The 27,726-nt window shown below is 39.3% G+C and overlaps 1 long non-coding RNA gene across 22 annotated transcripts in view; it reads left to right on the top strand.

Moving 5' to 3' along the window:
- The first annotated feature begins 895 nt into the window (after positions 1–895).
- The window catches only part of LOC111254768 (uncharacterized), a 44,810-nt gene continuing 17,979 nt past the window's right edge, over positions 896–27,726 (top strand). For 4 of the 22 annotated variants that reach the window (XR_015316940.1, XR_015316939.1, XR_015316941.1 and 1 more), the window contains exons 1-4: positions 901–1,232; positions 2,159–2,303; positions 23,433–23,572; positions 26,747–26,810. This is a non-coding gene — a long non-coding RNA (uncharacterized LOC111254768). Of the gene's footprint in view, positions 1,233–2,158; positions 2,304–9,609; positions 11,886–20,708; positions 20,998–23,432; positions 23,573–23,781; positions 25,073–25,345; positions 25,713–26,080; positions 26,161–26,746; positions 26,811–27,726 lie in introns of those variants that run through there. The other 18 variants (XR_015316930.1, XR_015316928.1, XR_015316925.1 and 15 more) reach the window with 14 other exon arrangements.

The raw sequence follows: 27,726 nt of genomic DNA, 5'->3' as shown, positions 1-27,726 counted from the left end.
CGCTGGCGCCTTTGCGCTCGCATCCACCGTCGTAGTACGTCCTCGACGCCTTCCCTTTCTTGAGTTTTCATGGTCCACATGACTTCGTACGGTATATCGCCGCTTGTTCTGCGTACGGAGTTTGTTTGGCCTCCTTATTCCGTCAAGGTTCATTACACAGGCGCTCGTCCGTCGAGACCGAGTCACCACAAACCATTAAAAACTAGGTCGATGGTTGGAATAGGCCGTTGGACTACAGTTGACATAATCTTGTCAACGTGTATTCTAGTTCTAAAGTTCAATTATGACTTTGCACTTCATTTTGAAAATATATGACTCAAATATTACTGTATAACGTCAGTCATAAAACTTCAACAAGATTTGCTACAGATTCATATAAAGCTTAAAAAGAATTCCTATTTCATCCACACTTTCTAGCCTGTGTTTTTTTCCCGCTGTCTTCTAAAGCAGACATGTGCATTCCGCAGAAACTTATTCCGCCGACACGTTGCTCTCAGGTTTATCACGGATCAATTCATATATATTATAAATAAAATCTAGATATTCTTCGTTGGTCTCTAAAATTCACGCTGAAAACAAAACAAAACGCCGATTGAATCAGCTGCTTTTATCGTCATAAACCATCAATCGTTTTAATGTTGACGTTCTTAGAAAATACATTTTTTAATGTATTCCTGCATTTATTTACCTATATAGGTGATACTTATAATCACAGTAATTATACAGTTTTGTCGAAGGCCAGATTGTGCTATGAAAGTTTAGCTGGAGACATTTATTTACATAGACATATTAAAATTTTAGCAATTCATTCGTCTATCTAAGCAGATGACACATTGCGCTCGTTTACATATGTGCAACAAATGTACGCCGCAGCGACAAAGCGGTCACGTATAATTATGATATAGCAGACAGCTATTCGCTTTCATGAGTCTACGAACAGTCGCGCTAATCCCACGCAGCTCCTGTTTGAAAATAGTTTTCTGAAACAAAGCATCAGGACACAGTTTCATGTGATCCCGTGATCGGATTGGTTGATAAAACTTCGTTCCAGCAAATATGGAGCCATTTTAATAAATCCCAAATTGTTTCTTGGGCAAGTGGCTCTTGCAAGCTACTAAATTAACTATTTGTTAGTGTTATCCGTTGTCATGCGTCAAGCATAAATCCAATGGTGGCGTCATCTTGATTAGGCACTGTAAGAACATGACTGATCTCCGAAGTTGTATTGGTTGGTAAGTGTTAGCATTACGACGTTCGCGTACCAAATACAGTCATCAAGAAATTATTTTCTATTTTAGGCGCCGCAATACGAAATTACGGTTTTAATTTTTTTTAATGTATTCCTGCATTTATTTACCTATATAGGTGATACTTATAATCACAGTAATTATACAGTTTTGTCGAAGGCTCAATTATTAATTAATAATTAAAGAAGCTCACTTATGCTTTCCTACCAAGTAGTCTAGTTTTCAATGTACTACTACATACGATAGAACGTATGTTTTAAAACGATTTTTCTGTTGAACGATGCTTCCAGCGACACGGCGCATCATGAGATTGATCTATATTGCTTAATATGTTACAGTCTTTTTGAACATTTCCTTTAGATTACTCTATATCTGATATTTTATTATAACGACAATGACACTTACGTTCACTAATTGAGACGGCTTATTTTACGTAATGGACAATAGGCACTGTTCAGTTCTTACATAAGGTAGGTAATAAACATTGGAATGATGTTGGTAGGTGATCCTTCCACGCATCGCTAAAGTCGCTTTATTATCAGTTTTTTCAAATTAAAGCCTGGTTCTTTTGATCGTCCCGTAGCTGCTAATTTCGTTCACTGGTAGAATTTTTTCAATTGTCATATACAATTCACTATATATATATATGTATATATATACATAGACGTGTCCTTTGCTCCTTCGCTGTTCGGGGTCACTACTCTTTTATCGCATTAAGCTCTAGGCCAGATTAAACAATCATTTCAAAGTGTATTGCCTTTATTTGTTGAATTACTGACGAATGCAAGTTTTCCGTGCCTGTTTTTTAGGCGCTGTAAAATCGTGCAGGTTTTCGATATAGCCCTTATCTACTTGTACGTTAAGTACTTCCCAATGCGTACTAGAGCACATTTATTGCTTTCATTTATCAGGTGATGGACGATCGCAGAGAAGAGTTTCCTGCAGCAACGACAATGCTGTTCATAGGCCAATGGTTACGCAGCGTGAGAAGCCGAATGGCTGCGATGTCCCGTACCCTTCGGGGAATGATGTATCTTTACATGCTAGATTTGGAACGTACGTACGCAAATACTAACAATAGGGGTCGCCGGCAAAAAGAAAAAGCACGAGCGCGGGAGGTCATTCCAGTTATTAACTACAATCTCGCTTGCCTGAACCGTGCCCGACATTTAGCCAGTGAAGCACCTATGAACAACAATACTGAAGTGATGCTTAGCGTCCTTCGAATTGAACTAATTCTTTACCTTTTGGAAATACAGGATGTGCGTGAGCGTCTTCCTCTGTGGCTAGTAAAATAGTTTGGAGCCTATCACTGTTGCTGATATTGCTTGTGGCTGAATAACTATAAATTGCATAGGGTGGCGAGGCTTATAGGTTGAACACACATAGGGAATAGAATTAAAGAAAGCGAATCCTGTAAAGTAAGTAGCCGATTAAGCAAAGATTACGTACAGAATCTGGGGGTGAGTTGAAATTTGAATATGACGTACGATCTTGTATTAATTTGATGGGCAATTTTATCTCCACTATTTGTTGTGCATATCGAGGGGCTACTGTCTGCTATTGTTTTACTAGGCCTTTTATGCTCAAAGAGTACCTTCCTGTTTATTCGGCACCCTCAAATATCATGTACTTAGTGCTATGCGCAACTATGTACGTTAAGTCAGATACATGGAGTAGTTCTACCATAACTCTGGTGCATACTTGATCAAAACGAGAAAAGACTGCCATTCATTATTTGCTACGCGTATAAAATTTTCAACTATACATATTCGAAATTTGTCACTTCTGTCGCTTATTGATTAGTCGTCCAATATAAGAGATCGGCTTTCTAATAAATCTTTCATTTCAAGTAAAAATTTTAATCCGCCGCTGAATTTCATCCGGCCGCCAAAATTATTCATACGATTTGCTTTTTTGGCTATTTTTACATAGCACAAAGACATGCGTCATAGAATACTGTGTAGTCTCCGAAGCGCGCTGTTGTAGACGAGACTAGTTTAATGATGGCTGCGTATTTACACAATAGCCTATTCCATAACTATTATATTTTTTCGCAATGTTTTAGTATGCCGCCTTATATCGTAAACGTAAAAAAAGTAAACGTCTGCTACTTTTACACAGTTTTCGAAAGAAAAGAAACACTGAAGGCCAAGAAAAACTGCATCCATATACCTGCCGAAATAAGATTCAATTCATTCATCGCTATCATAATTCATTAATTACCGATACGTTCATTTTTCTGCGTATATATATTCATATTATAATGGCACGACGACAGTGATTGACATCTTGACCCTTTGCTGAGCCACCTCAGACAGAAGAACCGCAGCGACTAAATAAAGTTTATCTAAAGTAACTAATGGTAACTATAAGGGTCATTCAAAGCAATATCAATTAATCATGACTATATGGGGCCAGTGGCTTAAAGACAATATATGATTAGCATATAATTATGCAACTTTTTATACCATTTTACTAAGCTGTTCTTTGTATCTGCACCTACTGATTCCCTCCCAAGTAGATGCTCTTGCAGGTTTACAATGCCAGTCTTATTTTACGCCTAAACCTATGAGTCAAAGTATTGTCCTTTACTTATTCAACTTACCTGCGGCCTATATTTCTGAAGGTTACCTGATAGGTGCTACCGCGAATTCAATATACTCAATGGTTTTTTTTGTGTACGAAGGCGATATGAGCCATTAATAGCAATGTTCAAGGCTTAGTAACTGCAAGAATTCATCAAGGGGCAACGTGTCCTCAGAAAAGGTGACGATGAGAACATGATATTTCAATTGTACACTACATATTTGCTATCTATCCCGCTATCATATGATGTGTTTTGTTCGACAATTATGACCTAAATCAAATAAAAATAAAAAAAAAGACAAATAAAAAATTTTTATTTGTTTTTCGACTAAGTAAACGGCTTTTTAAGCCGGCATGAACTTTTTAAGTTTATGTCTTTGCATTTTCAAATAAATTTATGAGACCATTTGAATTGATGTTGTGATTTATGTCAAATGTTTTTTATGTCGCGAACAGGTCCACAGCTTAGTGAACATTTTGTAGATGCTGCAATTGAAACTGAATGTTTCATGTCCAAATATGTGCAGGGCCATATTGGGGTAATTGTATCTGTCCGAATTGTTGTAAACAGCATCCTTATACACATAATAATTAGATAATTCCAGTCCGTATATTTATTTGAAACTTGTCTACAGATAATCTGATCTTGCATTCGATCGAACGCTGAAGAGTTACTCTGCTGGTTGCAGCTTTCCTAAGACAGATGTCTTTTTTGCTATTTCAAGTTAAAATTTCAACTAAATAAAGCCGGGGATCGCTGGTTCAGCTCTCGCCACTGGCATATACTTCACATCCGCTGTGAATAAATCAATAATTAATTAACATATATATATATATATATATATATATATATATATATATATATATACATATATTTTTTTTCTTTAATGAAACAAGGCATATCCACGCCCGGTTTAAAATTTAAGCCACCTTACATGTCCCTAAATTCAGTAGCTTAACACATTGCCGCTACGCCACCAGCTTTCCAGGTTGTAGTACTCTGTACGCGCGGCCAATTACACGTATCGAAGTGAACTTAGGGTCACAATGGCCAATGCAAAACCAATTGCTTAGAAATGTTACAACGATAGAATGTTATAAAACAAAAAAAGCGGATGATGTACGAATACAGGATACTGTGTTGCACTGATACTTCTAATAATGTTAAGAGAAATTGGTACATTTTTCTTACAGCTCGTAGTTGGGTCTTCGTGATGATGGCACACATGAATTTTCCACGGCAAGATGGCACACCTAAATTGTACAAATAACACATTTTCTACACCTTGTTGACTTGCACTATTACAACATGTATAACATCTCATAGAAAGTCCCTGAGAAGAATCTGATAACATACCTTTACGATGTGACAGTGAAAAAAACGCATTACTGCCTAAAGCGGTTCAAGAATACACTTTCGGTAGTACGTTGCTGTATACAATCGTTCTACCCGGAATACAGTTCATAATAATTGCAGGAACCCGTACCGTCACACCGGGATGAGCTATTTACAATAAAGGTTAGCTTAGACATGCCCATGTTAGGGCATCTGCCTTCAAAATGGAAGAGGTCAAAGATCTGACCGTCGAGAACTGTCAACATGGGCTGCGATCCTCTACAATGTCACCCAGTTATTGCCAAACAATAAAAATGTTTTTCATATCTGCCGCGTATTGTACAGTCATCAGGGCAATGTGATATTTAACGCAGCTACAAACTTCTACGCAATCTTAATGTTATTATTAATAACATTTAAAAACAGGTCTCCAATAAAGACATGATATAACGATATTTCTGGCAGAGAGCTGTTACTTCATATTTTTGTTGAGCTTTTCTATAAGATAATAGCTGGAAAAATATGGTCTAAATACCTACTATGATGATTGAAAACATCGTGTATATAACATCGCACTTAACAAGCGACTACTGCTGTCTACTCCAAGCACAGAATCGCGCGGTTAGCGTGCTGCTATGCCTACAACGCTGACGATTGTCTGTTACGGACTGGCAAAACCAGGAAGTTCTCCGAATCACGTACCAGATCTATGATAGGTTAGATCCCATATTTCTATGTCGAAACTTTAACATCTTTGTCAATGAGCGGTCGTTGGGAGCAGTTTGTGACCATTTTTTTCAACAAGCTACCCTTGTCAACTCGTCTATAGCTGATAAATTTTTTTATGTAAGATACACGTAACTTGTTCTGCCAAGGATCTTGAGAACTTGGGTAGCAAGGACGGAATTAGCCTTGATCTCGAACTAGTGTCGGTGCCTTCTCTCACTAATAGGCTATCTTTAGTTCACTCATTTGTGTACTCAAACCACTATCCAGAGCATCTGATTTCAGTATTTGCTCCAATTTGTATAAACAAGTTTCGATACATAAAGCTGTGCCTGCGTATTAATACTTTAAAAAATATATTCGGTTACCACCCCTAACGACACTTCAAATCTAAATCATACAAAATATTTTACCGACTTCGAGTCCTCGGGGAATCGCCGATTCGTTTCAAGATCTCGAGGGGATATGTTTGGTACGCAGATCGAGAGTATAAAATAGGGCCCCAATAGGGTTTTTGAAGTAGATGATTCTTCAATCGCTGATGTTTTAAGTGAGCCTGAATAAAAATCCTTAAAACTTCGTTGGGCCTGCTTTTATTTCCCCTAATGCCCCAAGGGGAAACATTATTTTCGTTGTAAACTATTCTGTGTGTTCATCTCTAACTATTTTTACTAATTTTACGAAAGCTTAAGGAAGCCTCCACTTGGTGTGATTTCTTCTTGGCGCGATTTCCATGATTATATAAGAACCTTGCATATTTCCTTGTGTCGAGCCGCTTTGCATAATAATGAATCGAATCTATGAGAATAAACCATGTGTCCAAATTTGATGAGGTGCACCGGTTCAAAATAGGTACATTTAGGCCTCAGCGGATAATTAACTGCACCTCGAGGGTTTATAGCATTCTTTGTTTGACAAAAATGTAATTGAATACATTGTAGCATGGAAATAGCCTTTTGATGATGACCAATAAGGGCTCACGCAGGGCAGATCGATAATCGTCCTGTTCGTTACTGTGCTCGAGAATTGGTCGCAGTTTTAACGCTGCCATGAGAAAATTTGTTACTAGTTCAGTATTTACAAAACTTGTAATATAGTTAATTACAAATCATTAGTTAAATGAGAATTAAATTAAAGTTGCGTCAAAGTTGAATTATGATCCGCATATAACTCGATTAGCTTTAACTAGTTTTAATTGTGTCATTAGACGTTTTTCAGTTAATAACCATGTATTGTTTCGCCTTTGGCAACCTTAAACTTATTGAAATTACTAAGCAAAGAAGAGTCAGTTAGTTTGTTCGTAAAGACGTTTTTAAATGTGACTTCAGCGCTTAACGTCGGTAACTTGGAACATTTTCAGATTTGCATATGACCTATATATCTCCCCTTCGAGGCGGATTTAAGTATAAAAAAAAAAGGTATAACGTTTGATCCGGAGAACAAGTTGTGCCAAAAAGATTTCTCACGAAGACCTTGCTCAACCCGGCCCCTACAATTTTAAGGTTGTCAATAGCACACACTATAGCGCATCAGTTGTCCTACAATGGCAATGATGATGGTAGCAGTCAAACAGGCAAGCATCAGATACTTTCTTAAATGATCTGTGTCAGCTTTTAGATCGTTGCTAGGGCAATAACTAGCTCTACAGTGATTAACTGCGTCATTAACCTGCCAAAAACTTTGAAATATTCACAACAATATTTCTCATCAGGACGCCGTTATTGAACGGCAGAAATGGCGCTGTATTTTAGAACATCGTCATAAATGAGGAGGAGGCACTGTTGCTATTGCTAGTTGCGCCCTGCTTCTTTAGAATGAAAATGTCGGTCCACTTATAGAGACTTGTGGATTATTTAGATCGAGCTCAGTGCGAGCTTTTGATTTATGTATACCAATACCGTTTCTACATATACCTTTGCACATGAAAATCTTAGGCAAAAATAAGGTTCCGAAGTTCCCAAAAATAAGGCCGCTAGCGGCAAATGGCGCTCTTTAGTTGCACGCTCCGCCCTTATTCAAAGGTGCTGACCTTATTCGGCTCGGCCGCTATCTTGCTAGACCGAGCATGTAACAGAACGCTTCGGAAAAGTAGTGGTAGCAAGTGCTGGACTGGAGAAAGCGTCTCTCTTTTTCCTGAATACGGCAGTACACCTCAATCTCGAACCGATAACATCTGGGAGGACCTCAGCACAAACCGCACTAAGTAGAGCCTGTTTTTCCGCGAGAGCACAGACTGGGCCTTGCCGAGACGCTGCTATTTGTTACTTTGGCTTACTAAAAGTGCCCGCCTACCTGGAACTGCTGAACAACAAAAGGAGTGAATGGTTTAGATCGATTTAGAATTTTTTGCCGCTGGAGCCACGATGGACGAACTATGAAAGGAACCACATAGAGAACACCGACATGTGCTAATTCGCTAGAGAACCGTTGGTCTTAGCCGCGTTCTGTGCATTAATAAATTAACCATAAGCCAAGCAAAAATTGTACCCGTATCCAATGCGAAGGCACCTGCAGACGGTATTACATATGCTCATGTCTAAAGACGCCTTTCTTGAATGGCGTGTCGCAAAGAAGAAAAGCGCAGCTCTGACGCGGTGTACCATGTATCTTGTTTATTAATTTTATTTTCTGTTTATAATTATATATTCTGGATGCTTTATTTTTTTCTATATACAAGGCACCTGAAAAATATGAAAATCAATAAATGTAATGTGAAAGAAGGACACCATTCATTTGGAAGATATAACGAAATTCACGAAATGATAGCCCACATCAGCCCTCTTGCAAAAAAAAAACAATCGAAAATGTACAGACAAAAGTCACTAGCGCCAAGAAAAATATAATAAGCATGGTTTCATACAGAGTTACTCGTAAACTTTGTAGTACATGTATTCAAACTATGTGATTTATACAAGAACCGTGATAGAAAATGAAAACGTATGCTTCGCTTATTGCAATACAAATGGTTTATATCTTATGCCAACAATGGTAATGTATATTTTGGAAAATAATAACAAAGAATTGAAGTTAACACGTAAAATGTATTAACTCCCCAGCGATGACTTGTGACCAGATACTTTTTTCTCTCTTTGCAAGAATTTATCCGGTTGTAGACCTGTGTGTTATCGAAGAGTATAATTTATTGCATCTATGGGGGGCGTTTTACAACTGCACATAGATATGGCCTTTTGAGGTTCGCCATCATAATAGTGACTTTTCAAATAGTTGTTTTTTCTTTACGTTTGCTTTTGTCCGTCATGATATATAGCCTCTTTGCATCCATACCATTACTTCTAAAACTATAAATCAACATCTGAGAAATCGTCTCTGAGTTATAAGCACTGTCTTCAGGTCAGCTGTAAATATCTGTAAGTAAATATTTATTCTCCGTAAACGGATCTCAATGCTTCTCACCGATACTCCATCCCTCTTTCGTACTGTTCGTTCATACTTTCGTGATTTCATGTTTGTCCTAAATGTTAATAATTTCAACCCTTGGAAATTTCAGACCAAGACAACACACTTTGGGCAGTCCGAATGTGACATTATGGAGTTATGCTTTGTCTGACGGAATGTCTAATAGCGGTATCAGACGTAAGAATGAAAACATTTACGGGTTATGCCTTGACGTAGTCCAGGGCTTAAATTTTCCCTCATTCTTTGCCTCCACCTTTCACTGATAAGTAGTTACATGTCTGTGTATTGCGACAGGAGAGCGATAGGACTTGGCTGACCTTGAAACGTTCGGAGCATGGCAAAGGCTTTCTAGCTCGCCACATATGAAACATTGATTCGATATCAGTATCTCTCACCTGACATCTCATTTCGTATGACGATGAAGCCGAATAAACGATAGAAGCAGCTACCAAGAAGAAACAAACGACAAGGCCAAGGGCCACCAGGCCATCTGCAGAAAGGCCAACAAAAAAAAGTGTCTCGTAGAGGGATGTACTGATTCGTTTTGCGAATGTACTGGGAGAACGAAAAGAAAGGCGTTGCCTTGCAAGTCGGGACGGGGGATACCAGTCTGAGAGCAGAAAAAACGTTTTGTGCCCATCGCATCCAACCGTAAGCGCTGCATATGCGTGTCCGTGTGCGTGTCCCTGTGTAACTATACTTATGACGTAAAGATCATCGGTTCCGTTGAATTTGTAGCAGAAGATGTAGACGGGAACTGCAGAGATGGCACGTGGAGAAGGAGACAAAAGACAGACCAAATGTGAGGCACATGCCAAAAGAAAGAGGCAGCGAGGTCGAGAAAACTAATAGATGATTCAATAGAATTCTTCACAGCACCGCGAGCTCTGTGTGCCCGCCAACACATTTGGTTACAAAGAGCAAACTCAAGGACGCGTGTCATTGACAGTCAACTTGCCTGCGGAAAGAAAAGAAAAAGTATCTCGCTTGAACCGCTAGAACGTGGCTTGTCAATTGTCGGCTCAGGATATACAGAGAGAAACGTAAGAGGGCCATTGTCCCTGATGCTTTCTCCCCATATATAACCATAGACACACAGATGGCCAATCTCAGCATGGTTCCACTTTGGAGCGCCTAGATTCCATTACTACTTATTTATTCCTCGATCGACTCTTACGGCGGAGATAATGCCACTAACTTGGAAACCTAAGCTGTTTGAGCGCTGAATCAGATGAGCAACGAACTTGCAGGTCAACTTCCTCGTGGAGGCTTGTCTGGATGACTGTGGGCCGGGCGTAGAGTGCAATGCTCAGTCAGTCGTTCGTCTTTGTTAGCTATCCCTTATGCGAATAGTGTACCATCGTATATCTACTAATATATCAGCTTGTATGCATTGATGTGGGCTCGATATTTGTAGATTTTTGGCGAACGATACAAGATAAAAAGTTAGACCACATGGTCGTATATGTTATTATAAACCTAAAGAGTTTGACCGTGAGAATATTACATAACGGGTTTTTACCTTTACTCGGCTGAATGCAGACGTTATCGAAAACATTTTTTGAAAAAACTTTTCGGATTTCCCGTGCTTTTTTTTATTTGTTACTATTTGTTTATTTGTTCTTATTCTGCTATTCGTCTGCTATTTACATATCAACACAACGTGAATGCAGTAAACCGACCAAGCGTAGAGGAACTACACTGTTACATTGTTTTTTTACGAGCCAGGTCTCTTTTTTAATAAAAGCATGCGGTATCACCCTAAGAATGTGTATGGATGTGTACAATGCAGGAGGATATACTAGATACCTTTCCTTTGAAGCTATAGGTAACAGTAGTTCAGATACTTAATTTTTTTCAAAAATGTATTTTTTAGTAACGAAATCGAATTTAGGGATAAAAGCGTTCATAGAAGCTGCTTCCGTTCGTGTTGATTGACAGCAAATAGAAAAAAGAAACCCTGCCGACACTGTTATCCCTATGGCTTTTCTAAAATGGCTTTTGAGATCCTATCTTTAATTTATGTGCATCGATTAACCTGATTATTCCACCCTTGCTTTAAAGCTTGCGATTTACTAATAGGTTCATGTGCGTAATAAAAAGTGGACTGATGAATGTCGGGCACCGTATATCTTATTCATTGATAGCTGGGGCTAAAAGAAATCATCATCATTTGAGGTGAGACCACAGACATGTCTTAAAGCGGCCCTGACTCATAACACAGCACTTCAAAAGTAACGTGTTTCGCAAAAAATGCCTACCGTTATTTTAAGAATTATTAAGGTAAAAACAATCACGTACTAGTAACTACACTGAAAGCAAAATATTGTTTACTAGCAGCTTTGGGCCATTGCTATAGGTCTGCAGGCAGCCTGGTGAAGATGATTGCCTTTTTAATGAATTCTGAGCGCATTACATGCGCACGAGGTACAATAAGCACATTGTTTTTCTTTTTTTCGTGCGAATAATTTTTTGTTTTAATCAAAATCTTACTTTCACAACAGGTCAACAAAAAATTGTTCACTATATCTAAACATACAAACGTGATGTGGCACTCGTACTACTCCTCTATAGCTGTGAAGAGCTTTATTCTACTATTTGTTTTATCAGCGACATAGTTTTCGGCACAAAAATTAGGTGACAGAGAGGATTGTAGTAATTATTGGTGGCCGATCGGCTGGTCGATTTCACGGATCTTACCTCTGGTAACTGTATAACGTATTGCGTTCTATTTTTGTTAATGAAGAGTAGACGGACTGCTAGGTGAAAGAAACGCGAAAGCGACTTCGATCGATCGATCGATGTGGTTCTAGTAGCTATTCTTTTTGCACCACGAAACTAAAAAAATATCAAAACAATAGCCCGTTTTAATCGTAAGGCGGGCTTTATCTCAGTTTCACGCTGCTCATCATTCGAAGGTGAAAATCATCATTAATGAATCTATGTGAGACTTTTTGGAGCCCAGCGTCTTCGAGTAAATTTAGCATCTACTCGAGAAGCATTCTAGTTGTTGATGATTCTTGGTAAATGTTTTAATTCAATGCTTCCCCTTTCAAAGAGTCTGCATCACAACCAACGTTGAAGGCATGATTATATTGAGCTTAGGAATTATGACGCCGCCATATAATGTCTGCCTTGTAACACTGGTAGAAGCAAATGTTCAAGTTTAGGTAGGTCGAGCTCGGTTGGTAGATAAAATAATTTAAACGTAGCCTTTGTTCCTCGTAAGCTAACATAGCTGATTTTTTTAAAAATAACTATTTTAATGTATGTCCCTTTGAGCTAATCGAATTGATGCTTCGGTGATGATGAAATTTGGATATTTGCGCAAATCATATCTATGCTGATCTTCCTTTCGTAGATCTTATGGAGATCAAAGAAAGAATCTCTATAATGAGAAATTTATGTGCAGGCCTCAAATCTATTAATGTGCGATCTCCTTTAAGTGGGCGACGGGTAAACGCAAAAGCGAAAGGGTAATTTGGGGTCTACTAAAAGTGCAGGCGCACATGACACGTATAATATAAATTTGTGCACGAAAAATGACAGAATCGACATGAGATATTAGGCTGGACAAAAAAAGTGAGAACTTCTTAAAAAAGGAAAACGTGATCAGTATGCCAACCATGTCGAGGGGACGTGTGGTTACGAGGCCAAGCTCTGTATTTCAAACCTTCCATGTCCTAAATAATGAAATGGTCCTTACCCTTGGTTGGTCAAGAGAAAGTTCTAATAAAGTCAATATTCAATTGAGGAATTTTTCAACTTAATTTATTTTGCTTCCCCCACGTGGAATCATCCCTGCATATGAAAAGTAATCAAGATAGCTAAAATACAATATCGCGTGATTAGATTGTCTCAGATACGACTGAAGCAAGGCTCCAGTACTAAAAAGTCGATACTAGAAATATGTTAATAAATTCGAATCCGCAATTATATGTAATAATCTTTTGTTGGAACGGGGACAGCACAACATTTATTACAATTTTTATTTACTACAACCTGTTAGGGTAAATTGTTGATGTTTTACACATTGTAAACAATACCGAACGAATGTATCACAGGACGTTACTCTCTTGACGTACGTACTGACTCATAGTTACCACATCGTCTTTATTCGAAATGATTTGTTATCGCCATGAATTACCCTATAGCTTGGGTCGCTTGTATTATTATCCCATATCATTGTCGGCTTTAAGCGATTAGGTAAAGGCATCCTTCGCAGGAATATTGTTGTGTTGGCTCGAAGGGTCATTAATAGCTTCTGTCAGAGGAGAGAAACTACACACAGTACAGCTGTGCTTGAGTAATGTTCCTCAGGGGATAGGCCCTATATTAAATACCTCAGAGAATTTTCCGACTTCTACTCTGTATCATCATCCCTAAATATTGGAGACTATAGCGGAAGGCTGAATGTTCCCAGATACATACCTACTGAAACGAACTTACGAGTTTCATCGCACTATTATATCCCTATTTTCTCAATTATTTGTTTTTCAAATACGAAATGTGTGTTTAGTTGGCCTGAATAATTCGAATCGCTCTCTTCTCATTCATATATAAAATATGTATTTATGTTACTATATAGCCGACTATAACAACTAGCTGATTATGAAGCATGGAGGTTTTATGCATCTGGCACTAAGCACAGCTTTTGTATTGTATTTTTGGAAAATGTTCCTAATCTGTGTTTACATGAAAATATATTAGATGCTGTGTTAGCTGAAGAGAAGTAAGCGCTTATTGCACGATAATAAGTGGAAAAAATCTTAGAGGTCCAATGGCATAGGTCGTATAAATGAGAGTTCTTCTGCTTATAAGTGCAGCGTTTCAAATGCGTAACTTTCTAGTTGAAACAATTATACATAGTCTTTGCCAAAAGTTGTCAATCGGCAAGCAACTGAGCTCTAAATTCTGCGACTGTGGAGGTCTCATGAGTGTGTACGGTGCGAAACACCAGACACAAACAAAGCAATTTGGACCGGAATTCAAGGTCTGTAGATACTTAAAGTGTTGTATTCAATTGATGAGCGCACATAGCAGAAGCTAGGTAGGAAGATTAGATAAGATCCCAACTCTTCTAAAGTAATCCACCTCTTCTATCAATTTGTGGTTTTCATTAACTAACAAAACAGAAATACATTTGTTAATTGCTGACTCAGCTCCAAGTTGCCATTTACAGCATAGCACAAACATGACCTCTACCATGAGGTTCTCCAGTTAAATCTGTCTAGTATCCAGGGCAAAACAATTTAGGTAAGCACTAGCGTAGAGTCTCATAGTCGTCAGAAGATGCCACAAATATGCATTATCGATGATCCAAAAGCGGCCAGCTTTTAGCTATGTAGAAAACGCTGGGAAAACGTAGCGGGAGACTAAGTTTTTTTTTAACGAAATGTTATTTAAATATATATGTTTAACAAATGGGCTGTCGAATCCTGCCTAACTATTACAACATTCGCAGTATGTATTAATTAACACGGGCTTTGTTATTTAATAAACCAGCGAAATTCGTTCTCCTCAACCTTAAGCGGCCGAGCTTGTAATTTTTAAGCTGAAAACAGCACGTATTTTATGATGATATCGCTGCTGTTACTATGAGCTGTTATGGTCAGCTTTAAAGATTCATTTGCGCTATCTGTTAGATTTTGCTCGGGCTGTCGACGGCTGCCGGGGCCGTTTTCGGCTAACGAGATGTCCTAGCTTCTTTGTCTAGGACAATAGTATGGCGAATTTTTTCCCAAAATTACTTTCTACAACACAGACAAATGTTTAAGATTCTTCGTCTTAATTATATTAGTAAGCTGGAGACTACGTGTTTAGTCTTATATTTTTTAATAACACTAATGATAATAACATAGAGTTTCTATTTTCGCGAATAAGACGTAACATTTACACAACAAACAACGGACAAAGCGCCGAAAAACATCGTTCAAATAGCCCGCGAATTTATTATCAAACAAAGTCATTATTTAAAATCTGGCACACAAAATTGCGATTGTTCCCACGTGATGTAAGCTTGAATGATAACACTTCGTTATGTATTATGCGACACGTTAGTCTCTGCGCGCTTCCAGTCTTCATCTTCCGATTTCCGAGCCTCGGTTATAGATTATTCGCACGCTGTGGTCACAGAAGACTAATGCGTGGCTGGAACACAGTTGATGTGACTTGAAAAAGAGACCCACCGCGTCGCTCACTGGTAACGTATCAGATATGGTGACGTCGGATAGCGGGCTTTATATCGTACTATCTGGGATACGCAAAGTAGGACAGAGGCCCTTTGTCCGAATTTGCACCACGAGAAAACAATCGGCCGACAGTTCTGCCGCTTGAGTTACAACTTTACGTTTACCACTGCAACAACCCGTCCAATAACTGAATCATGTTTAAACTCCACTCAGTCCTTTATGTGAAATTAGAGCTATAAATGACATAGCACAATATACGTCTTTCTGTGATCGGTTCTGGTGCATTGTTTTGCTATTTATAGGGCCTATTCAACATGGTAAGATGAGCGTTAAAGCGTTTGTGCTGAAACGTTGTCAACAACACTAGTCTACCTACTTTTATCACATCGCTTGTCGTCGGCCTCAACCGAGGTTTTTTCTTCTCAATAGGACAGGAATGCAAGCATACTTTATCCACAATACGACTCAACTCGAACAACTATAAATACTTACCACTGCTTGCCCATACTTATAAAACTGCATACAAATGAATTATAATAGAAAAAAACACGTGGAACATTTATTTCCAATATAATATATTTAAGAACATTTATTTTGCGTTATCTAATGTACCAACTATAGGTTATGTAGGCCGATATCGAGCATGCTCATATTTAGGTAATTCAATTACGTGGACATAAGACTACTGCTCGGAAAAGATGTTAATTTTGGCAGCGCGCTGTTTTTGAACCTGGTAAACCACTGCGTCCTGTGAGCATTCTATACCATTTTAAGGGTGCAAACCAAATTTTTCTTTCTTAAAATTAAAGAATTTCCACTTCTATTTAGCGTTTTATTTTTAAATCAAACATGTACTTTACTATTTTTACTATTACTTGAACAAGTGTATTTCAATTATTATTTTAAAAGTTCTCTTATAGTAAGACTCAACTAAATGAGACAAATATAACTAAATGAGACGAACAAGAGGATGAAGACATAGCAAAAACATTGCTTCATACGACAATATATAGAAGCCGACCTTGTCAACCCAAATAGTTTTCTCAAATACTCATTCTGCCACGACGCTGGCAGCTGCGCGCGTATTCTTCGCTATTTATCCACAAACGCATTTGCCTAATTTCAGTAAGTATGGTTCATGTATAGTGTGTATCTTTGTGTGTCGGTTAGTCCTTTCCACTGTTTTGTTGCATTCTTTTCCGCGGCAAGACGTTAATCCATACCTCACACTATAGCAAAGAGTTTGTCTGTATTCATGCACACATTGTCGATCACTGCCATGTATATATATATATATACATATTCTTTTGGAGCGTACCTATCATCTGTTTAGCGCCAAATATTTCGGTCGTCGTAAAAATGAAGTTAGCTGAAATAAATAACGTTTATACCAGTAGTAGTGTATCGTCACTACAAACTGTGGTAGCAAGAGGAGAGCGAATCATGCAAGCCAGAGGACTAGTCAAATCGAAGATGGGCGAAATGGCCTGGAAGGCTGCCTTCTGTGACGCAGCATTTCACAGGAAGTGTAGAAGGATTCGTATTGCCGCCGTTGCTACCTTTTCTTTTCTGTTTAGGGCCTGAATAAGGGATCAGGGCCCTAGAGATAGCAGCAGGTTAGTCACGTAAACGCCTATATGAGATCGCTTATGGATTTTTGCCAGGTCCAGGTCAGTACCGCTTCGAATCCGCTGTGGGCAGCAAGAAGATGCTGGAATTTTCGAGTCGTCCATTTGAACGGCTTCCACGCGAAGCAGCACCTCTCGGGTCCGAGAATGTGATGAAAACCTGTACTGTTTATGTAAGAAAAGCGGTTTCCACTGGACCGTGTCGGATTATCGTGTAAGTTCAAGGCGTTTCGAGAACACATCAAGAAATCGTGCCTGTATGAATTACCTGACTGGAGCCTCGGTGCTTGGCTTACGGCACTTGCGATGGTTACACACGACTACCGAATACACCGAGATAAAGCTGAAGCGGAACAGTCGTCCGAATCAGCCAGAATGCGTAGTAGGTCAAGTTTTTGTGTTTACTCTAGTGTATCCAGTGGCTTTTAGGCGCAGGAGCTCAGCGGTAATAGCAGGCAGATCCGGTGTATTTGCGTGGCACAAAACAAAGGACCGTATCGGAACGCAAAAAAGGACCCGTGTCGAACGAGTAAGCTCTGATGGCGCCCACCATGGAGTTGCAAGGTCTTGAGGTTGCTAATGCCAGGAGTATGAAGCGGGCCGATGTCAGGAGAATGGAACAAGCAGACCCTCGTCGAAACGAATTTATCGTAAGACTCGACGCAGGAGCACCTATTCTGGGATACGTGCCCGTTAATAGGTTCCTGTTTCGAATCAACGGGTACGCAGCACTACTGCAGATCACCCGATCCCATCCAAGCAGTGATCATGTCGTCTCACAGAAAATAGTGAAGCGCTTCCATATTATATAATCCACAAGCTAGGAAGGTTGTGGTTCAGTGTCGAAGCCTAAAGTAAAAAGAGTACATTCCGACATCTGCTCCCATTCAAGAGTGACTGTCATTACAAAGGCGATCGGTTGCAGAGAACGCCGAAGTAAGTGCATACGGATGTGGTGGCAACCAAGGGGAAAATTTGGTTTGAGCGTACAGGGTAGACTTTCAAGGAAGAACCAACCCAGAGCGAACACGGTCTCAGACCGTATGTTGGGACATATACATTGATAGCACAGTCGCCTTCTACGGCGCGTGCCAATCATATATTCTAGGAATTCCCATCGTTATTAATATACCGAGGATAAAATTTAATAAATAATGAGTACATATAGTACATAAATTAATAGGAAGTTAAGAGTAACAATTAAGTCATTAATAATTGTAACAACAGTAATAAAGTAATTAACAATAATAAACAGCAAAAATAAAAATTAGCAAAAATAATAAATATTAATAACTTTCTTAATAACAGTGGGAATTAGCACCATCAGTTGCACTACAATGATGTATCGTGTGCTAAATATCTCCTAGCTTCCCCTTTACTTGCCTACAGGTTCATTCAGGCCACAAGTCCAATTAAGCGAAGGAACGTTCACGCCTGCCCATATCCCTCATCTCCTTAGGAATATGGGAAATAAATAGAAGAATGTGCAGCAGTACTCCGTGAAGCGTTAGTTTACACAGACCTGTTCAGCTGCGTGGGTCGTGTAGAGGAAACCCCATTCTCCCAACCCCGAGAGGCCATTTAGGGGAAACGCTGTCTCCCATATCTATTTATAGCACCATGTGTATATAGGTAGTGTTGACATGGTGTAACTAGGTTGTTGCTGTGAACGACGAGGGGACGGCAAAGGGTATGTGGACGTTAGGAAAGAGCACTTGTCGCGTTAGCGTTATAGCGCAGCGATTTGAGCCAAGTCTTAAGCCAAACGTTAGCCATTTTGATAAAAGCAGCAGTGGAAACGATTTTCAGCAGTACTCGGCTATGCCGTTCGTCCCGGTTCTCTTCTCCTCTTTTTCCAGCATTGGTCTCCAAATTTGCCGTATCGCACCTTGTCGTACTCCCGTAGAAGAGTACGCCAGGTGCAAGAAAAGTGTAAGGCTCACTGGCTTGCTTCGTACGCTATTTGCACTTAGCGCCGGTGTACAATAGTGCAGGAACAGAAGATGCCGCGCAGGAACGTTGTTCATAAGAGGTAACTTGTCGAGATACGAACTGTGCCCGAGGGATGAGGTACATGGGGCAATGAGAAGCTCCGGTCTAAAAAGGTCTAAACGGTCAAGCAGGCTTAAGCGAAATGCAAGCAAAACCTAACAGAAAAATAACTACTGACTTTATTAGATGACCAGTCATAGCCTGCTGGACATTGTCAACGTACAGGCCACTAGCAACCGCCGGCATAGACCCTTAGATGCCATGGCGTCACCAACAAATGCCGGGATAGCAGGGCGGGGGGGCGGGGGGATAACAGCAGCTTGTAAGGCTAGGTAGATTCAACTTCCCTTGCGACATCTGCTGTCCAACGGACAACGCGATGTCATGAGAGGAATGTTACCACAGCCGTTCTTAAGAGGCACGCTGCCCTGCACTAATTGCGTGTCTAAGTCCAATAGTATACAAAATAAGAGGACGGCAGGACACCAACAGCTGACACATTCAATACAGCCATATGGCACTAGCACCCAGCCCAGACAAGCGGTCGGTTTATGGCCGCCACAGCTAAGCTGTAGTAGCAAAAGTAGTAGTCAAGTACCCATACGTGTGCATCTAAGTTTGTCAGCGCATAAATATCCAAAGCTAGGCGGAAAACATCCGGATAGTTCTGCTACGCCGTCACCAAGAAAAGGCTAGTAAACAGCTGAGCTCTTCAAATGGACGCGGGGGAGCTAAAAAACTAAGAGGAAAAAGAATAGGGTAGATGGAAAAGCTTTGGCAATACCCAAATCGTTATCAAAAGTAAAGATGGTAAAGGGTTACTTAGCGTTGTTCTAATCTACTACGAGTGAGAATCACATGAGAGTCATTCATGGTTACTACGGTAGTGTAATTAGGGCCAAATGTTGATGGAGAAGCGGAGGCGCAGAACTGTGGGCGGGTAAAAACGAGATCCGAAGATGAGTTTGAACCTGAATAGTTCCATTTTGTATGGAAATGCATGGTAGTCCCAATACCCATAAAATATATATTGCATGTAAACAGTAGGCATTAATATTATAGACTGTGCTATATATTTGAATTTAAAGCGTGCGTAAATAGGCCTCGCTCCGAATGTTTGGCAACAGATGCGTTAATAGTGCAAATAACGAGGTCGTTTTGAGTGGGTCTAACATAGAGGAGTGCACGTGCGTACGGTGCAGTAGCTGAGGACACACTGGTGGTTTCAGGGACAATTGATCATTTTTCACAAAGCCGTGTGAGTGGTGTGATTTGTATAAGCATATGTGAAGGAACATGCTGTATGGTAATATATAATGCGTTAATTGAGTTCCGTCGATTATGTCATTGATGATTATGAAAAGGATATCAACTGTATTGTTAAATTCATGTCTGTTAGGACGACTGAAGAAGCCGGTGAGCTAATCCAATCTAGTTCCTGAACTCGATATCTTCGAAAACCAATTTTATTTGCTCTTTCTTGGCGTCTATTCCTATATTACTATTATAAAAGTACCTATATTTTAAAAATGCTTGTTACGGTCCCTTTTTTAATATCGAATCAACTTCTCAACAACGTTAGGACCAAGCAGACTCAATGGTACCTTACCGACAGCTGCGATTTCGCTATAGATGCGTACGACCGGGCCACTTGAAGCCTCATGCTTTACATTGAATCAAAATACGTGTCGAGACGGGAAGATATGAACGAAACTGCATTCACGTTCGTGCTTGCTGGAGATACCTTGGTCTATGGGCTCTGCTAATCAAATCGAGAGTACCGTTTGAAGAATTAGAATGCAAAAGTGTGCTTAAGACGAAAAATCTCTCGTGTTTATTTGACTCATCGCTCTTCACGCTATTACATTTATGTGAGTATATACAGCACCCGTATTATTAAGCGCTGTAGTGTGCTTCAATAGGAGGACAAACCATACAAGTCGATCTGTTTATTGGGGAGTTCTAAGATCCCTCCTTACTAGCTGCGGTTTACTATCGACCCAGTTGGCAATGGTGGGCTTAGCACGGTTCCCATGTATGTACGAGAGGCGAAAAAAATGTTTTATTGTGCCTGTGCCATACGCTTTGACCATTCTGCATTGAGCGGTGCACTTCGCAGAAACGCTCGAACGAAATCAAAACAATTTATATAGTCATAGTGCATTGCCACAGTTGCCTATATAGATCAACTTCATCGTATCACAGGTTAATTTTTTGGTACTTTAATCGTGGCCGTAGTAGGCCCTAGCGGGCCATATGTAAATCATTCATTGCCTCAGATATTGCTTAGGACCGTTAACGTGTCGTCCCGAAGTCGGCCATAAGTTGGTAGGTGAACTTTGTGTGCGTGCTTTGTGAAATACTGCCGTTTGCTGCGAATCAGCGAACTCAATTTCTATGTAAAGAAAAACCAAACTTTGAACGGAGTATGTAGTCCACGTTAAAGGCAAATGGTTTACTAACCTTTTGGCGAGTATTCTCATTCCTTCATAATTCTAATATCAGCGAGTCACAATGACTTTTAGATTCTAGGTCACATAGCCCGTGCTGGAGCTAAATATAAAACTAAAATCGAATTATCTTATCAAGTGTTACCCAAACACATCGGCTGAATAGTAGCTTCTGACATGTAAAAGGCAATTCAACGCTCTGTAAAACGATTTTAGACCATCTCGTATACAGTAAAACGCCCCCTTTATGAACTTGATTTGCGCATGTCGAGTGCAGCTGCCTGCTACAAAGGCTATCTGTATTTTGTTCAAGTGATTGGGCACGATATTTTGCTGTACGAATTTCGTATTTTTCGTTGAAAAGCATCGTAAAAAAGCGACTGACAGGGGGCAAATTGGCCACGAGCACGTTGCTATATACAAGTTATTCAGCTCACGAGAATCTTCATAAGATACGTCAGCCTCTAATAATTATTGCGTATCATTTTTGATCCTCCAAACAATCTTAACTTACATGCTATCGTACAAATGCACCTGTTCTATTTGTGTCGAGCGCTGGTTCATTGTGTCCCTGTCGTGCCAATCGTGTATGCTGCATTTTTGTGGATGAATTTTTCGACTATCGTTTTTTGGCTGATTTGAACACAATTCGTGAATGCTTCAATGAAATCAATAAATATAGACTGCCTGAAATATAGGCTGATTCTAGTAGGTTAGTATACTCGAATCGATGTTTGTTTTAGACGGAATATTGTTGTTCTGATACCAAGTAATACGGCTTTGTTAGGGTATTGATAATATATTGTTTTTGTGCTTTTGATTTGTCGCTATATTAAGGTTCAGGCAATATGGATGTAGCGTAAGTTTCAGTTACTACCCTTAGACGAGTAAACTACGCTATTCCATAAAGATATATGCGCTTATTTTTAGCATTTTTGTTGGCGCTCTCTCCCGCTTTATATATATATATATATATATATATATATATATATATATATATATATATATATTGTAAAAATCAAATGGATATAGGGAAAAACAATTAGAATTGCCAAAACAGGTGTTCACCAGCTAGAGCAACAACACCATAACGATGGCTTGCATAGGTCAGTGGATAACGATCTTCGCCATTGTTTGGCTTGCGTGCGCTGTTTGATTCACGGCAAACTGAATTTTCACATGGATCATGCTACCATATGACGATTGGACCATAGAGTTGTCGCTTATAGCATTTGTCAATGAAGCTAGAAAGCCATTTTGTTCTCGTATTCGCGCTTATTTACATGCCGGTATTTCTAGCAGATGGAATTTACGCTTCAGGTGTTGCATAAAAATTATTGTACGGAATAATAAGAAAGCTGATCGATTTAGGGCGGTGATGCGACGTCTCAGAACAGGTTTAAGAAAGATTGGCTACAGGCAGTCTGGGAAAAAAAGCTGCCTCCCCTACTGGGTGGTCTTCGACCAAGGTGATTCCATACGACGCCGCGAGGCTTTTTTTTAAAATTTTTTTTTCTTATTTCCAAGATCGACAAAAACAGGTCTAGTTCTAAGCGTATTTTAGTGGCTTTTCAACAGATGTTGCTGCTATCAGTGCTTTTCTGAGCCTCCTCGTTCTATTTATTTTTCGAACGGCCGTCTATTGGGCTCTAGTGTCACTTCCAGGTTAGCAAAGGAATTTTCAAAAATCAGGTCCTTCCTTCCCAGTCTCAAGTATCTGGGGCTTTTATGCGCCCACTGCAATAAAACTTATTTGCTTTCATGCTTCGTATGATCCAAGCAAGATTGCGTAGCTTAAATGTGGCTAAACATTGCTTCGAAAAAAAGCGACTCTTACGAAACTTGTTATCTTTCAGGAAACATACGGTTAGAGTTCCGGTCAGGTCTAAGGTTACTATCTGCACGATGCGGACAGGAACAACAAGTTGTCTATTGACCTTCATGAGCACTTTTGGAGCTGCACTGATCGGGACCTGCTCGATCTGGAGCGGCCTCGGTAAGAACGCAGTTACCCCAGTCTTACTTAATGACTATTCGTTGGTGTGATGAGGTTGTATACATCGAAGTTGTTCGTATTCGTATTAAAATAGAATACCTTTTGTCCACAAAGCCCCAAGAAGGATCTTTTTAGATATCACTTCATGATCAGCCCGGCTAGGTCTAACAGCTTTGAGGCATTTTGATTTATAACGTTTCTTTTTCCAGCTGACGAAATTCAGGCAGACCAGAATAGGGACTTCCAATGCAGAAAGAAGCTAGACTATTCACTTATGTACTGATGCAACAAGGTAAACATCTAGACAGAAAAGGTCAGCAGTGAACGAAGTTCTTTATTCAATAGATTGTTGTTATCGGTGATATGAAATTTTAAAGAATAATATGATTGATAGGTAGACAAATGATTAAGGTTAAACTAACTGTCGTTATTAGATATCGCAGGGAATGAATTATATAATGTGATCGTATTGATTGAGTAGGATCACTGCTAAAGGCCGTCTTTTTGCATACGGAACGTGACTGAACCATTAACAAATGTAAATATCGTACCTGCAAGGAAAAACCTCATGCACCATTCAGCTGCATCGACAAAATAGTTTAAAAAAATGGGCTTATACACCTGCTGCAAAGCAGGTGTATAAGCCCATTTTTTTATCTATCTAGCAAATCTAGAATTTTTCCGTAGAATTAAATACTGGAAAAGAGAAAAACGTTATATAGGCATGCACATTGACACTGTAAAATGATCAAAAATAGTCTCGATCACAGAGCAAGAGACAAGCATAACAACAACGAGATAGTATATATTTATACTATCATTGTTGGTTCATTTGTATTTCTCTTTATTGTTATAACATTTTCATTTGTTTATCATCATTCATTCTATTTAAGTCCAATTACATTTACCATGAACACAAAATTCGCTACCCTTTTTTTTTTATTTTTTAAAATTATACAGAAAATTAGGCAATTTCTATTTTGGAGCCTGTTAATTCATGGAAAGTATTAAGGGGAACCAGCAAACATTTTATAAAATAAAAACAAAGTATTTTACATTCTCATTACATGCATTAAGGAGAAGCTATTTTTCTGACCTTGTAATCTTCGTTTCATATTGATGTTTCTTAGACCTGGACTGGTCTAAGATTAAACTTGATTAAACGAATAAATTCAAACGAGGTTAGGTTTGTTTGTAATACAGTGTAGTTTGTGTTTCCTGAATAACTAAATAACTGGCGCAATGGATAAACCGTAATGGAGACAAGACTCTGAACTACAAAAGTGTTATACCTTTAAATAGAGCAAGTTGGATGATATAACTTTATAACTTCATGAGATTTCGTCATGACTTGGACTTACGGTACGTCAGAATTAAATGTCAATTAAAGACCAATATTCGTAGAAAATTTAAGCTCGAAAATCTCAATCAAATAACTGTAGTATACCTATTTTAGCAATGTTTATGATAACAATAAACAGTGTTCTTTCCTTTTCGTTACTAGTTACTTTTCGTTAAGTAGTTACTTAGTTCGTTTACGTTTCTAATCTAACACATATCGGTAGCAAGTGTTTTGACAATCCGACTGTAAGATTCCATTTCTTAATGGAATCGCCTTCGAACGTCGTTAGCCATATGATGCTTCAGACACAATAGTCGGCTTGAATCGACTGTGCCTGCAAGGGGCTAGTACGCATGCTCCCCCTGAACTGAAAAAAAAGAAGCACAAAATCGTGTGAATAACGGCGCCACTGCTGCCGCTGCTACTTTTAGAATACCCATGCAACAGAATGCCCAAATCAGAAAACGAGACTGACTGGTTCGACGTAGGACTGAGGCAGCTACTCGAGGCAAACAACCGAAGCTTACCCTAACCGATTGGCAAACATCGTTCTTCTCGAAGACGCGGTATTTTCGAAAATGCTTCAAACATCGCTTGATGATTTGCTTCTGTAGCAAATATTAGCGCTATTCGAAAGAGTAGCGTTATATTATAATGGCTGTTGCCGCCTTATAGAATTGTATTTAAAATTTCACTGATGCAATTTCCACATCGGCTCCGTTAATGATCTAGCTAGCACTTGAATGCTTTCTAAAATCTCGGCAGGCTTTGAATAAACCATATTTTATAGCTGTGAAACATTTAGTAATTCACTAACCTTAAAGATTGTGGTTATAGGAATCCCCAGCCTATCTCAATCAGGCGATAGGGTCGCAGTACAGAACGTGCCTAGGACAAAAGCTGGTCTAAGTAGACTATTATGATGTAAAATCCAACCTTATCTATAAATTGGCTTACCATTATTTGATCTTAGTAGCCTGGGTAAAAATCCAGATATAGCCAATCATCTGCGCCAACGTCGCTAAACATAAACCGTTCATAGATAGTATAGTAATATTTCGAATTTCGATAACGTTTTATAAACGTTATCATTCGTTCCCTTAGTTGTTCGAGTGTTAATGAACTTATAAATAACTAATATGATTTCTGTTTTTTGCCATTTCTAGAGCAATACCTTAAGGACGGGCATTGAGAAAATTTAGTCTAAAACATTAAAGCCAAATGTTGTCCTGACAGTCAAACGAAGGTAAAGTGTCCAGCATAGGAAGTGGCTACGAGATAGCGTGCTACAATATTCACCATGGCCGCTTTTAATTAAATTCAAATGTCTGGTTTTTGTAAGTTCCATTAAGTCGGTGTTCTATGCCGTACTTACTCTGCATAGACAGCCAACATTAAACCTGCAATGATATCCATCCCAATTTGCAAGAATCAAATTTGGTCTTTTTATGCTACAGTTCGAACTTGACTATTGGGCAAGCTTTTCTCCCTCTAAATTAGGTTTCTTAGGTGCAATCAGTAGCCGTAGAAGTCCCAGCCCAATGGAAGGCAACAAACAGCTTGAGCAACGCTGGTCGAAGCACTGTAGCAAGGAATCGGTCCTGTAGTAGCCTGAGTATGGCCTTCGCCTGAGTGCATCCAATTTTAGCGTACGCAGCAGTGCCAACTCCAATAAACCTATTACGCGAAGTCTATCATGCAATAGGGTTCGTCAGTTCAAGAGGCTAAAACACGAAATAATATGCGAGTGTTGAGCTATCTTTTTCGACGTTGCATTTGTTTGTTATTATTGCTCAAGCTGTATTCCAAAACGGTGTACATCGGTTTTTTAGGTGACCGATGAACCGATGTCCGATGGCCGATGACCGTCCCCCTATGAAAGCAAACGTGTACCAGGTATGCATAGCAAACGGATTTTCTCATTTCGAATGTAAAAGAAGTAAAGTCGAACCGCAGTACACTAGATAATGTAACATTTATTTTTTTGGACCGTGTGTCATCAATAATATTGCAAGAAGACCTTGTAGAAAGCTACCAATGTTCCTTGCTTGATAAAAGCAGTATAACGTAGAAACAGTATGATAATATTAAGGAAAACAGGTTGCTTAAAGCATTCGTAAACTAGTTGCTGTATATTTTACTAGTTTCACTCGCCTTCCGTTCGCTAGTATGTGACTAGAGATTTCCGCCCTGTGTGCTATTGTAAATTCTAGTCTAAGCTAATGTTCAGTAACTTAAATCGTCCCTCGCGAGAGCAGGAACGTTAAAAGTTACCCACCAATGCAGAAATAGATATCTCGCTAAAAGCAAATAATCATATATAAAGCTCAATACTGATCACATATCTATGGCCGTGGATGTGTGTAAGCTAAGTAAGCAGAAGTTTGTTGATGCGGCGGGTTAGGGCTCTGAAGCCAACGACACAAATACAGAGCAGTAGATAACTGTAGACCCATCGAGTTAGAACAATGTTACAGGGTTAGTGAGAACCTTGAGAATTTTTTTTATTGACGCCTTGTATCATACCAAAAAACCAGTTTCATCTAAAAAAATCGCAAATATCATATGATGCAGCTCTCTGAAGTAAACACTGTTTGAAGTCTGAGATGTAGAACCCGATAAAAACACACAGGCTGCACAGAGCTGTAACTGTGCATGGCTTAGCCACGCAAGTATCATATCATAAAGATAGAAGCCAACTACCCAGAACAATAAACTTGTAGTAGTGTATATATATTACGCCAGTTCTCGAGTTCTGCCGGCGGTATTGTTTGTAAACTGACACATTCTGCTATGGCGCAACTCTCCGTGC

The sequence above is a fragment of the Varroa destructor genome, unplaced genomic scaffold, assembly GCF_002443255.2.
Source record: "Varroa destructor unplaced genomic scaffold, Vdes_3.0 BEIS01000007.1, whole genome shotgun sequence".
Taxonomy (NCBI): domain Eukaryota; kingdom Metazoa; phylum Arthropoda; class Arachnida; order Mesostigmata; family Varroidae; genus Varroa; species Varroa destructor.
The sequence above is the reverse complement of the archived record's forward strand: the minus strand, read 5'-3'. Positions and strand labels throughout refer to the sequence as shown.